This window comes from Hemicordylus capensis, chromosome 2, assembly GCF_027244095.1.
Source record: "Hemicordylus capensis ecotype Gifberg chromosome 2, rHemCap1.1.pri, whole genome shotgun sequence".
Taxonomy (NCBI): Eukaryota; Metazoa; Chordata; class Lepidosauria; order Squamata; family Cordylidae; genus Hemicordylus; species Hemicordylus capensis.
In genome coordinates this window covers 156,285,633-156,299,515 of record NC_069658.1, presented here as the reverse complement: position 1 = coordinate 156,299,515, position 13,883 = coordinate 156,285,633, and positions in this window count along the sequence as shown.

The following is a 13,883-nucleotide window of genomic DNA, read 5'->3' as shown; positions in this document are numbered from 1 at the left end:
TAGCTGCCCAGATGCCTTAAGATCAGTGAAATCTGAGACAAAGCAGCATATATCTCGACAGACGAAGGACAACAAAGTAAATCGTGTGTTACAAGCGAACCCTATTGCTCTTATTATAGAGCGCATACCAGTTAATCACGCTAAATGGAGTTATAAATCAGCTATTCTGAGGTCATTAAGTCTGCTGACACGATGCCATATCCTGGGTAGAGACCTTGTAAAGTATACATATTTACCTGATGTTAATCTTCATCAGAGAATTCTGCTCACCTTCAGAGATGAGAAAATTCCAAGAATACTCCTTCAGATGAGGGCTCACTTAGCGTGGTTTGGAATTCAAGCCAGGAGACATTTTACTAATACTGTTAAGACCACCCTAGTGAGGAGAGGGTTAAGTCCACAGCCATCTGAGAACCGACTGCCATTGTTTACTGGAAGCAAACAGAAGATAACTAGGGAAATCTCAACACAGACTAGCTCTCAAGGTCAAGCTCAGCATCGTGCTAGAGGGGATGGTAAAGCAAGTGAGACTGAACAACCATTTGGGACAGAAGAATGAGATACTGACTCAAATTTCCCCGAATGAAGGAGAAAAAAGGCATAATACTCCTTATGATTATATTGATCTAGCCCTTGAGGGATCACAGAACACCCCAAAGACATTACTAGAAATTGCAGAGGACTTGGCGAGCCTCCAGAAAACCTCTGATGAACCTCAGTCAAGGATTAATTTTTTAGAACAACAAGCTTTCCCTGATTCTGCTGAACTCTCTATGGAACATGATTCAGTGGTGGACCTGCAAAACCAAGGCCCAATACACAATAACCAACTCTTGATTGACCACGTGAGAGTAGCCCTGTATGAAAATGCTCAATTGAAGGAAAATAGCTGGAGGGGGATACTAACTGACCCTCACTTTGATAACATCACAGCTCTACTGACACCTAAGGACAATCCCTCTCCAAAGAGAGATGCCCTAACTAGGTTGGGTAAAGATACTTTTAGTGTAAACAGCTCCCTAGAGCAAGAGATCAAGCGACTCCCTGATTTAGACACAGTATCATCGAGGACAATAATCCCACTGGACAATGAGTGCTGCAATAGATCTTTGCAGAGAACATCTGAAATAATGGGACAGATCCAAGGACCTACCCCATTTGAACAGGGAAACATGCTGGTTGTAGATTGACATTCAAAGCCTTCTAACCAGGTTGCAACACTTGTGTGGAATGTGGCTGGCTTAAGGTCTAAAATTACAGACCCTGACTTTATGTCCTTTATCACCAAGCATGAGATATTGATAATGCAGGAAACTTGGTTGACAGAAGATATAACTCTTCCTGTTTATATATCGATTTCATTAAATGCGGTAAGAACTGCATGCAGAGGCAGACCTAGTGGTGGCTTGGCAGTCTTGGCCTCCACAGCTCTGACATCACAACTGTCCCTGCTTACTAAGTTAGACCCCTATGCCCTTGCTACCCAACTTAATATTGGGAGCTTCAAATTGATACTGATTAATATCTATATACCGCCAATGAGTTCAAGTACAGAGGTGACAGAGACATGGGCCAAAGTGGAAACCTTTATTACAGACATATTAATAGTGCATCATGATTCTCATCTGATTATTGCTGGTGATTTTAATGCCATTTAATTGCAAAATACCATTTCTACCCGGTAATGCTACCCACCCCTTCTCCCCTATTTATAAGGCAGTCGAAGGATGCTATAATTAATTTCTCAGGTCTGAAATTATTATTAACTCTCCATAATTTGGACCTACATTTGCTTAATGGTGCGATGCAACCGGATTATCCAGCTGAGTATACGCACTGGACGGGCCCAAATCCTTCATTAATTGACTATGTTGCTGTAACAAGAAATTTAGCACCATGGGTGGGGCACTTTCAAGTGATACCTCGCCCGGAAAGTGACCATTTTCCATTACTGCTGAACATAACATTAAGAGGGAGAAATTCTTTGGACTGTGAATGGGCCTTGGGCATACCAATGGGAAATGCCCCACAAAGGGCAAAATGGACTGTCGGGCAGTCTGCATGTCTTACTGATTTACTAAACTCCTCAAAAGCCCAGTTTTTACGGGATGTTATTATTCAAGGGACATCCGTGCCTGATGGTAGCTGCCTGTTAGATCACTGTGATAGTCTCTTAATCTTAATACACCCAACGCTCATTAACTCTATTCCAAAAACTGGATGGAAAGCTCTTTCCCGTCCCTGGTTTGATAGAGATTGCCAAGAGGCGAAAGGTACGTTAATAAAGGCACTTGATAGATACACAGATGATACAACTAACCTCAATGTACAGGGTTTACTAATAACGAGGAGGCAATATAAGAGACTATTAAAACAAAAGAAATCTCAATGGATGATACAGAGAGGGGAGGAGTTAATAGAAGTGGCCAAACTGAAAAATCAAAGCACCTTTTGGTGCTTGGTAGCACCTTCATTAGGAAGAGCCCCCACTTTACCCGATTGTATAATTCCAGCTGACAAATGGGAACATCATTTTCGTGAAATGTATAGACAAAATGACGCCATAACGGTGAATGTTGAGGCATATACATCTGACCCCCCGAGATGGGACTTGGTCTCCTGCTCGGAAGTAGAAGGTCTTGTAAGACAATTTTTAAAAGGCAGAGCCCCTGGAACCGATTATATTACTATAGAGGTGATTCTGTCTAACCTAGACTGGTGGGTTCCAGTTTTAGCCTCACTGTTCACGTATATCGATAATACGGCAAAAATTCCACCGCATTGGGGAGTGGCGATAATAGTACCAATATACAAAAAAGGTAGAAGGAGTGATCCTGCAAATTATAGGCCTATAAGTCTCCTGAGTGTGATTAGTAAAATTTATTTTAAACACTTAGCAATTAAGCTGGTGGACTGGATTGAGGAAAAGAACATTCTTGCAGTTGAACAGGCTGGCTTTCGAGCAGGTCGTTCTACTACGGAACATGCCCTGACCCTCCATTATCTTGTTGAAAAATATACAGCTAAGTCGGGTGCTGCACTTTTTACTGCATTTATAGATCTGAAATTGGCGTTTGATTCCATATCAAGAGACAGGCTCTGGCAAAAACTAATAGATTTGGAAATTGATAAGAGATTACTATTATTAATTTATAAACTATATGAGAAGTCTCGATTGCGGGTCCGCTGTAACCAGTATGGTTATTTAACGTCAGATGTTCCAACTAGCAGAGGGGTAAAGCAGGGTTGCATTTTGGCACCTACTTTATTTAACATCTATATCAACTCAGTGGTGAGCTGTTAATCTGACATGTCTATGCACCCTCCAAAACTGGCACAGAAACACATTGCAGTCCTGCTGTATGCAGATGATATTATCCTTTTATCCCAGATGCCCATAGGACTATGTCGAGCACTAGCACAATTAAGTTTGTATTGTAACAGAGAGATGATAGAGGTAAACCACCAAAAGACAAAAGTTCTGGTGTTTGCTAAATGGCCAAAGAGATATATTTGGCACATGAATGGGAATACAATTGAACAAGTTCAATCTTATAAATACTTAGGTGTTGTATTCCACTCATCTGGTTCCCGTATTGCGCATCAAAAACATACTGTATTATTCAGAGTGCCCAATTATCAATTAATCTAATCAAATCATTTTATTTCTCACGGGGAGCTTTGTACATCCCTGTTGCAATAAAATTACTATTGACCAAAGTGTATCCTCAGATAATGTATGGTGCACAATTGGGCCCATTTAGTAATTTTACTCCGTTAGAAACACTTCAAACTAAGTTCATCAGAACTATATTACTGCTGCCGTGTTGTGTCCCAAATACTGTTATTAGAAGGGAGGTGGGTCTGGTTAGATTTGAATCATGCTATTGGAGATCTATCATACTTTACTGGCTAAAACTGGTTTTCACGAAAGTCGGCTTAGTACATTTAATTTTGGAAGACCACTTTAAATCCAAATGGAAATTGGCAATTACAGAAAAATTACTATTATACGGATTCTCTCATGATGATTTTATCAGATTAGGTTTCGATCAGGCCAGAAGAGAAATTGTGCAACGTATCCATGACGTGGAGTTGCAGATGGAACATGCAAAGTTACCGAGTAGCATTTACATAGGTAGTCAGTACATCGAGCTCAAGCCTGCTACATATTTAAGTAGCACCTTAATTCCAAAATTTAGACGAGCTCTAACACTTGCCCATGTAAATGCTCTCCCAACAGCTGTGCTCCATGGGAGATTCCAGGGTATACCATACACATCAAGATTATGCCCTTGTGGATCTGGTAACGTTGAAACAACTGCTCATGTCTTACTGCATTGTGAATATTACAGAGACATAAGACGCCAACAAATTGCCCCACTTTTGATTAATTTTTCGGGTCGTGGAGAGGATTTTTATTTAAACTATTTGCTTACTAATCCTAACTCGGATGTTATTCATATCGTGGCCAAATATTGTTATATAATATGCCAAATGCGTATAAATGTAGTCTGATTTTATATTATCATATTATTATTATTATTATTATTATTATTATTATTATTATTATCATCATCATCATCATCATTATTATCATTATCATTATCATTATTATTTTAATATTGATTTATTGCTGGTCTACGACCGAAATGAAGTTTTACTTACTTACAGCAAATTTACCACAAAGTTTTACAGGGAGAATGTTTTGTGCCTTCATTCCTCGCATGACATTTATGCATGTGTGTGTGTATATACATGTGTAACACTATGTACACACACCATAGGATCCCTATTCAGACATTCTGTTGTACTAGTGCTTGTGGTTTAGTTCTCGCCCTACTGATGTGCTTGAGTGCCCTTCCTTACTTTTCCCCAAATCAATGAACCATTTCTGTCCACTCCAATGGGGAAACATTCAGTGCTTCACTTTGAAACGTGGTTGCTCTGAAGGGAAACCCCCCTTCCGTCCAGATACTTCGTGTCCCAGCCCTCACTGGCATGGATCCTTTTGCATGCATGCCTCTGTTATCAAGGTTGGAGGTGTCTCTAATCCTGTGCTCAGTTTGTGCCTGAGTTGTCTCCTCTGAAAGGAGTACTGGTGAGTGTTGATGCTGGGTCTCTTAACAAATTCAATGGCATGAGTGTTCTTATATACAACCAACACTAGAGAAAAAGCAATGCTCTTTAAAAGCCTGATTCTTCACGTTTACTGAAATATGGATTCCCTTTCAATATGATCTTAACCCGCAAGAGCTGCTATTCTGTGGGTTGATGGCTCAGCTCTACTGTCATGTTGAAAGGCCTGCAGCCAGCTGGACAGAGCAGTTGGACTGTTCCCTGATGCAAAATGGCTGCCCAACTGAGATTGGGGCGGGGGGGCAGGTTTTTGTGAAGCTGCTGAGCAATGAGCCCTGCTTATTGGTTGCGGGCCTTTCAGCATTACATGAGCAGCACCATAGGAACATAGGAAGCTGCCATATACTGAGTCAGACCACCATGGGATGGGCTGCAGGGAAAACAGGTCTCCTCCATGTGTGAAATGTAATGTTTAAGGGGGGCAGGAGTTGAGTTGAATGTCCTGTCCGGTAGGTGAGCTCAGGAGTGCAGCTGCCAAGACCAGCCCTAGCAACTGGAACTGGATTCAGTTTGCTGGTTAATAATCCAATTCTCAATGGTCTTGTCTATAGGCATTTGAGTATAAAAGTGTCCATAAAGTATATTGGCAAATGAATCCCATCTATGCCTGGGGCTAACTTAGAAACACCTGGCTATTACCATTTATTTTTGTTTGTTTGTACCCTGCCCCTCCAGTATACTTCTATTCAAGGCAGCTCCCATCAACAAAACTTTTTTAAAAAAAAACCCTACCAGATATAAGCAGCAGATAAAACATTCAAAAACCTTTTTTAAAAGATGTGTTTTTAATTGGGTTTTTAAAAAAAAACTCTGAGGGAGGGAACATGGAGAAGCTCTTTAGGGGAGGATGTTCCAAAGCTGAGGGGCCACAAATGAAAAGGTCCTGTCTCTAGCAGGCGCGGGCCGTGAATGCGCCTCCGGGGGGCGGCGGGCGGCTTCTTTAAGTGGAAACAGAGCCAGTGCTCTGTGCTGCCCAGCAGCCCCTGCGGCGGGGAATCGCCTCCGCCACTTACCTGGCCGCTGGTGGGGGCTTGCCAGGTAAGTGGCGGAGGTGATTCCCCGCCGTGGGGGCTGCTGGGCGGCACGGAGCACCGGCTCTGTTTCCACTTAAAGAAGCCTCCTGCTGCCCCCCCAAAGGTGCGTTTACGGCCCGCGCCTGGTCTCTAGTCCCCACCAACCTGATCTCTGTTAGAAGCAGGGCCATGAACAGGGCCTGAGATGCCAAGTGGGGACCCCTGGCACATTCATATGGTTGAATGCTGTCCAACAGATACACTGGCCCCAAGCCATGTAAGGCTTTAAAGGTCAAGACCAGCACCTTGAATCTAGCCTGGAAGCTGGCTGGTAACTAATTAAACTGTGGCGGAATGGATGTTATACTCATAAAGTGACTTGCACCCATGAGCATCCTTGCTGCAGCATTCTGGACCAGCTGAAGTTTCCAAAATGTCTTAAAAGGCAGCCCCACGTAGAGCACATTGCAGTAGTCCAACCTGGATGTTACCAAAGCATGAGGTCAGGTCCAATGGGATGGACCCAAGGGGAAACAGGTCTCCTCCATGTGGTAAATGTCATGATTAAAGGGGCAGGACCCCTCTCCAAGTAGGGTCGCAGCTGGCATACCAGCCATACCTGTTTAAAAAACACCGCTGCCACTTGTGCCTCCATGGACAGCATCAGATCAAGAAGCAACTCCAAGCTTCGGACTCTGTTAGCTGGAGAGCTGGCCCAGAAGGATACCATGGTCAATGGTATCAAAAGCCACTGAAAGTTCCAGGAGAATCAACAGATTCACACTCCCTCTGGTGTAGGTTACCACCCCATGGTATATTCATCTCTGCCAGGAGGAGCCATCTCTGCCAGAGATCAAACCTGTGGTAGGATGTGAGGACACAAGGCTTGACTGTGAGTAAAATCTTAGTCCTAGTAGTTTGCACATTGCATTGCTTTGGGGTATGAAGAAATGATAGGGGCTCCCCAAAATGGAAAACAGTAATGTCTTTAATGAAACCTATAGAATGAATGTGCGTGTTAAACTGTGTGGGTTATGAATGTGCAACACGAATGTGTGTGTTATGAATGTGCATATTAAACTTTCAAAGAAACACAATATAAACGGAGACATTTGATTTGACTTAGAATCTCTTTATATCTTGCCTTTCCATCATGAAGTCTTCAAGACAGTTATAAAGTGAAGAGAACATGAAGTCAACAAGGACTTGCTTCCCTTTTGGTGCAATTAGTCCTAAGAGATGCCAGTGTGGTTGCTTTTTAAAAAAACGAGCAGTTTGTAACAACATCACTCATTTTCTGTAACAAGGCCCACTGCTCCTTCTCATTATAGTCAACATCACTGTATGGTGTAATGGATGAAAAAACAGGTTCCCTAATTGAATCCATTGTGGCTTGTTACAAACATACTTGAGGACTTCTCTGCGGGAGATCTGTGCTGATGTTAATGAGGATTCAGAAAGCATTAATATAATGAACAATGCCAGAAACAAAATGAAGACAGAGTCTAGTAGTCTGAGTGTTTGGATGTTACACTGATAAACAGACTTTGCCTTGAATCTCACCTGAATAGTCATGGCTGTGCGATCTTCCATTGCCTTCCCGTGAAATCATTTTGGAGCACTGTTCCCATCCCTCAGGCATTCAGGGCAAAGTGCCTTTTGGTACAGCTTCATGTCATCCAAGTGTATAATCTCACTCATGATGAAAGGCATTGTTGTACTGCCAACCCAGCACAATATATGCTACAGAGTTCATATGAGACACTTCCGTACACTATACCCCATTTAAAAGATGACTATCCATTAGAATTAGCATTTATCTCATAATTTCTGTTAGTGATGTGTAAAGCCTTCTCTGCTTAAATTGCATTAGCGCAGCTAATTATTGAATTATGCGTGCATGATGGGGAGAAAGACTGCTTTTTGGTAGAGATGTGCAAATTGATTTGGGTACAAATCAATTTGTACCCGAATCTAGCTGATTTGGGTGATTTGGTGACAAAACAAATCACCCCTGTGGTCCATTGGCTAGATTTGGGTACAAATCGAATCGCACCTGATTCGATTCAAATCTATTTGAGATTCAGATCTCTCCTATTAATTCCCCCACATTCCCAGCTTTCTTTCTTTCTTTCTTTCTTTCTTTCTTTCTTTCTTTCTTTCTTTCTTTCTTTCTTTCTTGCTAAGCTAAGATAAGATAAGCTAAACTAAGCTAAGCTAAGCTAAGCTAAGCTAAGCTAAGCTAAGCTCTAGCCCTCGTAGAAGTAGAGTTATGGAGCAAAATGTGTGGTCACGGTTTTTCAAGTGTTTGGATTCTTTGGTGTATAATAAATTCCCCTCAATGAATCCCTATGAGGATTCATTACACATCTTCATTTCTTCTATTCATTTTGACTGTCTTTTTGACAGTGCCAGCTGTCAACTGCCATTAGATTGTGAGCCCTTTGGGCATAGGGATCCATCTTATTTATTTATTGTTTCTTTGTGTAAACCTCCCTGAGCCATTTTTGGAAGGGTGGTATAGAAATTGAATAAATAATAAAATAATAATAGTGCCAACTACACCCTACCTGCAAGGAAGTGGGGTGCTACTCAGTTTATGTTCTAGGATTCCCCCCCCCCAAGAATTTAGGCTCTTTGGTGTCTAATAACCTTTTCTCATAATGAATTCCTATGTGCATTCATTACACACCAAAGATTCCAAACACCTCAAAAATTCCTAAAATATTAACTGAGTACCTAGTGCAGGCCTGCTCAACTTCGGCCCTCCTGCAGATGTTAGCCTACAACTCCCATAATCCCTGGCTATTGGCCACTGTGGCTGGGGATTATGGGAGTTGTAGTCCAAAAACAGCTGGAGGGCCTAAGTTGAGCAAGCCTGACCTAGTGGCTTGTGGGTTGGTGGGTAGTTGGAACATGGGATGCCACTAATTCCGCACCCCCACCTGCAAAGCAGTGGGGTAAAAATGAACAGAAGAAATGAAAGTGTGTAATGAAGACACCAAAGAATCAAAACACTTTAAAATGCCTAAAAGATAAAATGAGTACCCCAGTGTGTGTATAGGGTGGCGGGAGTTGACACATGGCAGTTGACAGTTGGCACTGTCCAATCATAGTCAAAATGAACAGAAGAAATGAAGGCGTATAATGAATCCTCATAGGGATTCATTGTGAGGAAAAGTTATTAGACACCAAAGAATCTAAACATTTCAATATTCCTAAAAATTAAAATGAATACCCCATTGCCTTGCAGGTGGCGGGGGGGAGTTGGCATATGGCAGTTAACAGTTGGCACTATCTAATGACTGTCAAAATGAACAGAAGAAATGACTGTGTACAATGAATCCTCATAGGTATTCATTATGAGGAAAAGTTATTATACACCAAAGAATCCAAACTCTTGAAAAATAATGACTGCACATTTTGCGCCATAACTCCACTTCTACAAGGGCTAGAGATTAGCTTTTTAAAAAAATGCATGCTGGAGATCTGTGTTAGGGTTAGGATATGGCAACTTCGAATCCCCATTGTTTCCTATGCTGGAAATGTTAAAAATCAGTAAAAACGAAAAAAAAAATCATTGAAAGTCAAGCAAGTGCCTTGAAATTTGGTTGGTGGGAGGCAACCATGGGGACCTACCTACCACCCAAACTTGATGCCCCAGGACCTTGTTATGTGGTCCAAATCCAAATTGAATCAAATGAAGCAAATACAAATAGAATCTGGGGTGATTTGGGGAGTAGATTTGGACACAAAACAAATCAGAGGTGATTTGTTTTGGGCACAAACTAAAAAAAATCAATTTGTGCACACCCCTACTTTTTGGGTTGTTCTTCTAAATTGGCTTGTAATATTTTTTTCAGAGGCACTCTTGTCAGGCTGCAGTGGCAACCTAAGACTTCTTTGCACCCAAGGCAGTGCCAAATGCTACCTCTCTTCCTTTTTTTCGAGGGGTGGTAGCAGTGAAAGCCACTTTGATGGAGTAGGCCTTTGTTCAGCCCAAATATTAATTTAAGTTTTAGATCAGAACGTTTCTCAATTCTAAAAAGCACTTTGAGATAGCTTTGTTTTTCTCTCTGCCTTTCTTGTCTTGCATCAGCCTGTTGTGAATCAGGTGGCCTCTGTGTGTTTCCGTATACCAGGAAAAACTCAAATGTTATTAAATACAAACACATCATGCAAATAGATGCTCCTATTGTCTAAGGACATGTGACAACCAGGGAGAAACATGAAACTGTTGAATTCAGTAATTTTGAGCAATTGAAACCCCAACCTGCTAGGAGGTCTGTCCATCTCCACGAGGAAGATTTCTACTAACACCTAGTTGTACCTCTTTTCCATGCTAAATGGTAGATTTGCACATTTTCTTCCCTATAAAGACAAAATCCAGCTTCTGAGAGTAAGATGGGGGAGAAGAGAGGGGCTCTTGAAGTTGCTGATTCCAGAATGTTACCCTGAGTGTTAATTTAGTGTTGTTAACTGAGTCTACGCTGCATGGCTGCTAGGAGTGTACATGGTTCACGATGATGCTATCTTTTGTTTTCCAAATTGCAGCTTAAGACTTTAGATCTACTGAATCACCTGTCTAATGCTAGGGGTGTGCAGAACTGGTTCGGTTCGAACCAGGTTCTACTCAAACTAGGCCAGTATGACCAGTTTGAGTTCAAACTGGATTGGCCCCCCCAAAGAGCAGGTTGGTCTGAGTTTGAGCCAAACCAAACCAGTTTGAACCAAACCAGTTTGATTGGAAGCATTTCAAACTGGTTTGGCGGTGCAAACGTCATGGCAGCTGCCATTTTGTCTGGTCTGTTTACAAGTTTTCTCCTTTGCTGATTGGTTTTCTGCCAGTGTCTTCTGATTGGCTAGTTATTTCCTTTCTCCTGGTTGGCTTGTTATCATTCAAATCAGAGTTGTCAGGGCAACTCTGCCCCCATTGGTTGGGGGTCAACGAGGGAGAGGGAGCAAAAAGGAGGGCATTTCAAATTGTATTAAAAGCCATGCAGTGTCTGCTTGGCTTCACTCTGTCACTGTAGGAAAAGCTGGTTGCATTGCTGCCTTGGCCCCTGCTCTGCTCTGCTCTTCCCTGCTCTGCTGGACCTGTCCTGCCCTTCTGCTGCTTGGTGGATTACCTGATTGCTCCTCTTGGTGGCCTAGATTACCTATTTGCTGCGCTTGGTGGATTACCTTGCTGATGAGTGCCAGTGCTGCTTGGCCTGATTGCCCCAGATGTCAAATCGGAAAGCCCCCCAGGTTGATTTTTTAAAACATTTTGTTGGTTTTAGTTTTAGAATTTGGTTCTGTGCTCTTGGTATGGTTTCAGGTTTAGAATTTGTTTAATTGATTTTAGTGCGTTTGGTGTGGTTTTAGGTTGAATTTGGTTAATTGATTTCTTTTAAATAGGGGCTAGTTTGGGGGGAGCTAACTCCAGGAGGGTACATGGCAGAGCTAGGAGCAGGGTCAGAAGGAAGGGTGATACTGGTGGGGGATGAGGGTGGCAAGAGAGGCCTAGTCCCCAAGTCCCCCTAGAAGCTGTTTCATTCAAACTCACATATCCAGTGACGCCTCCTCCCACAGCGCACCTGCCTATGATGGATGAGGTAGAAGTAGGGAGAGGCCCTTTTAGGGAAGAAGCTCATCCCTTGGTGAGAGTGGAGGAAGTGCTCCTGCACAGGGCCTATGAAAGAAATGGCAGCTGCACAAGAAACTTGATCAGGGGATTGAGATATGCTATATGTAATATTCTGACTGATTGCATACTTTGTCACTTTTAAAAGGCTATAATTGCAGGACAAGATACTTGTATTTGTGACAGAAAGGAAAGATTCCTCTTCCTGGGCTAAACATGCAGTCATGAATGAAGAAGAGGCAAAAACATGCTTGTATAGTTTTAACAGCTAAAGGCAATGATTGATTAAATGGTTATCTTTAATTTCCCTATACTAACAACTCTGTATTCTAATAAGCTACCAGTCCTGAGACTATCCTGGGATTAATCTTATGACAAAAACAGGTGTAACTGCTACATTAGTTTTCAGTTATTTACAGAGCAAATAAAAACTTGTTAGCATCAGCTTTCTTCTTACTTGATTGATTAAATGCTGTCAAGTCAGTGTCGACTCTTAGCGACCACATAGATAGATTCTCTCCAGGATGATCTGTCTTCAACTTGGCCTTTAAGGTTTCTCAGCGGTGTATTCATTGCTGTCACAATCAAGTCCATCCACCTTGTTGCTGGTCATAATCCTCTTCTCTTTCCTTCAACTTTTCCCAGCATTATTTTATGGACTTCTCAAGGGAGCTGGGTCTTTGCATAATGTGTCCGAAGTATGATAATTTGAGCCTGGTCATTTGTGCCTCGAGTGAAAGTTCTGGATTGATTTGTTATATGATCCATTTGTTTTCCTGGCTGTCCATGGGATCCTCAAAAGTCTTCTCCAGCACCAAAGTTCAAAAAGCGTCAATGTTTTTTCTATCTTGCTTCTTCAAAGCCTAGCTCTCACATCCATAGAGTGTCATGGGGAAAACCATTGTCCAAACGATTCTAATCTTTGTAGGTGTAGACACCTCATGGCATCTAAATATCCTTTCCAAGGCCTTCATTGCTACCCTACCAAGTGCTAGTCTGCAGAATATTTCTTGACTGCTGAATTCTTTACTGTTGATGGTCAATCCTAAAAAGCAGAAGCTATCCACAACTTCAGTGTCTTCATTGTCAATTCTGAGGCTGGTTGCTGTACCCGTTGTCATTATTTTAGTCTTCTTTACATTTAATTGTAGTCCCGTTTTTTCACTCTGCTCCTTGACTTTCATTACTAGAGCTTGCAGATCATCCACAATCTCAGCTAACAGAGTGGAGTCATCAAGTGTAGCACAGGTTATTGATGTTTTTTCCTCCAACTTTAAAACCACACTCATCTTCTTCCAATCCAGCTTCTCTCAGTATATGTTCAGCATATAAATTGAAAAAAGAAGGAGAAAGTATATAGCCTTGTCTTATTCCTTTGCCAATCTGGAACCAGTCTGTTTCACCATGTTCTGTCTGGACTGTGGCTTCCTGCCTTGTGTATAGGTTTCTCATTAACTATGCTGGCCTTGGGCCAAAATAAACAAATACTTACTTACTTACTTACTTACTTACCCAGATTACTGATGTTTGAAATAAATGGATGAGTTCAAAAACAATATGACAATTTTGGGACAAGAAAAGCGACTCATTATATGTAGTTATATCACATTCTGGACCCATCCAAATGGTGATTAAGAACAAATGATCAGCAGGGGCAGAAAGAACAATCAGAATCAAGTAAGTCTACAGAGAGAGTCTTGAATGCATTTCTGAGGGATTTTTCTCTTCAGGACCTTTGGTGTAAACATCATGTCATCTTAGAAGAGTCCAAGGGATCTCCCTGATAAAACTTTGTGTTGACTCCAAGTGGGCATTTTAGACTTAGAGTTACCCTTTCCAAATATTACTTAAATTGAAAGGTCCTATTAATATGCATTGATATCAGATCTGCAGGTGGACACTTTGTGGTGGAGAAACGGGGAAGGGGGTGACTGCAAAATAGCCGAAACATGAATATTGATTGCCTAATATGTCTGAAGTTATCTATTAAGGTTACTTCTTATAGTCAGACTAGATATGCATGCAAATACATACTTCCAATGGGAAGTAACTTCTTCTTTGAAACATCCATGTAGTGTGTGTGTGTGTATGTATGTGTGTGTGTA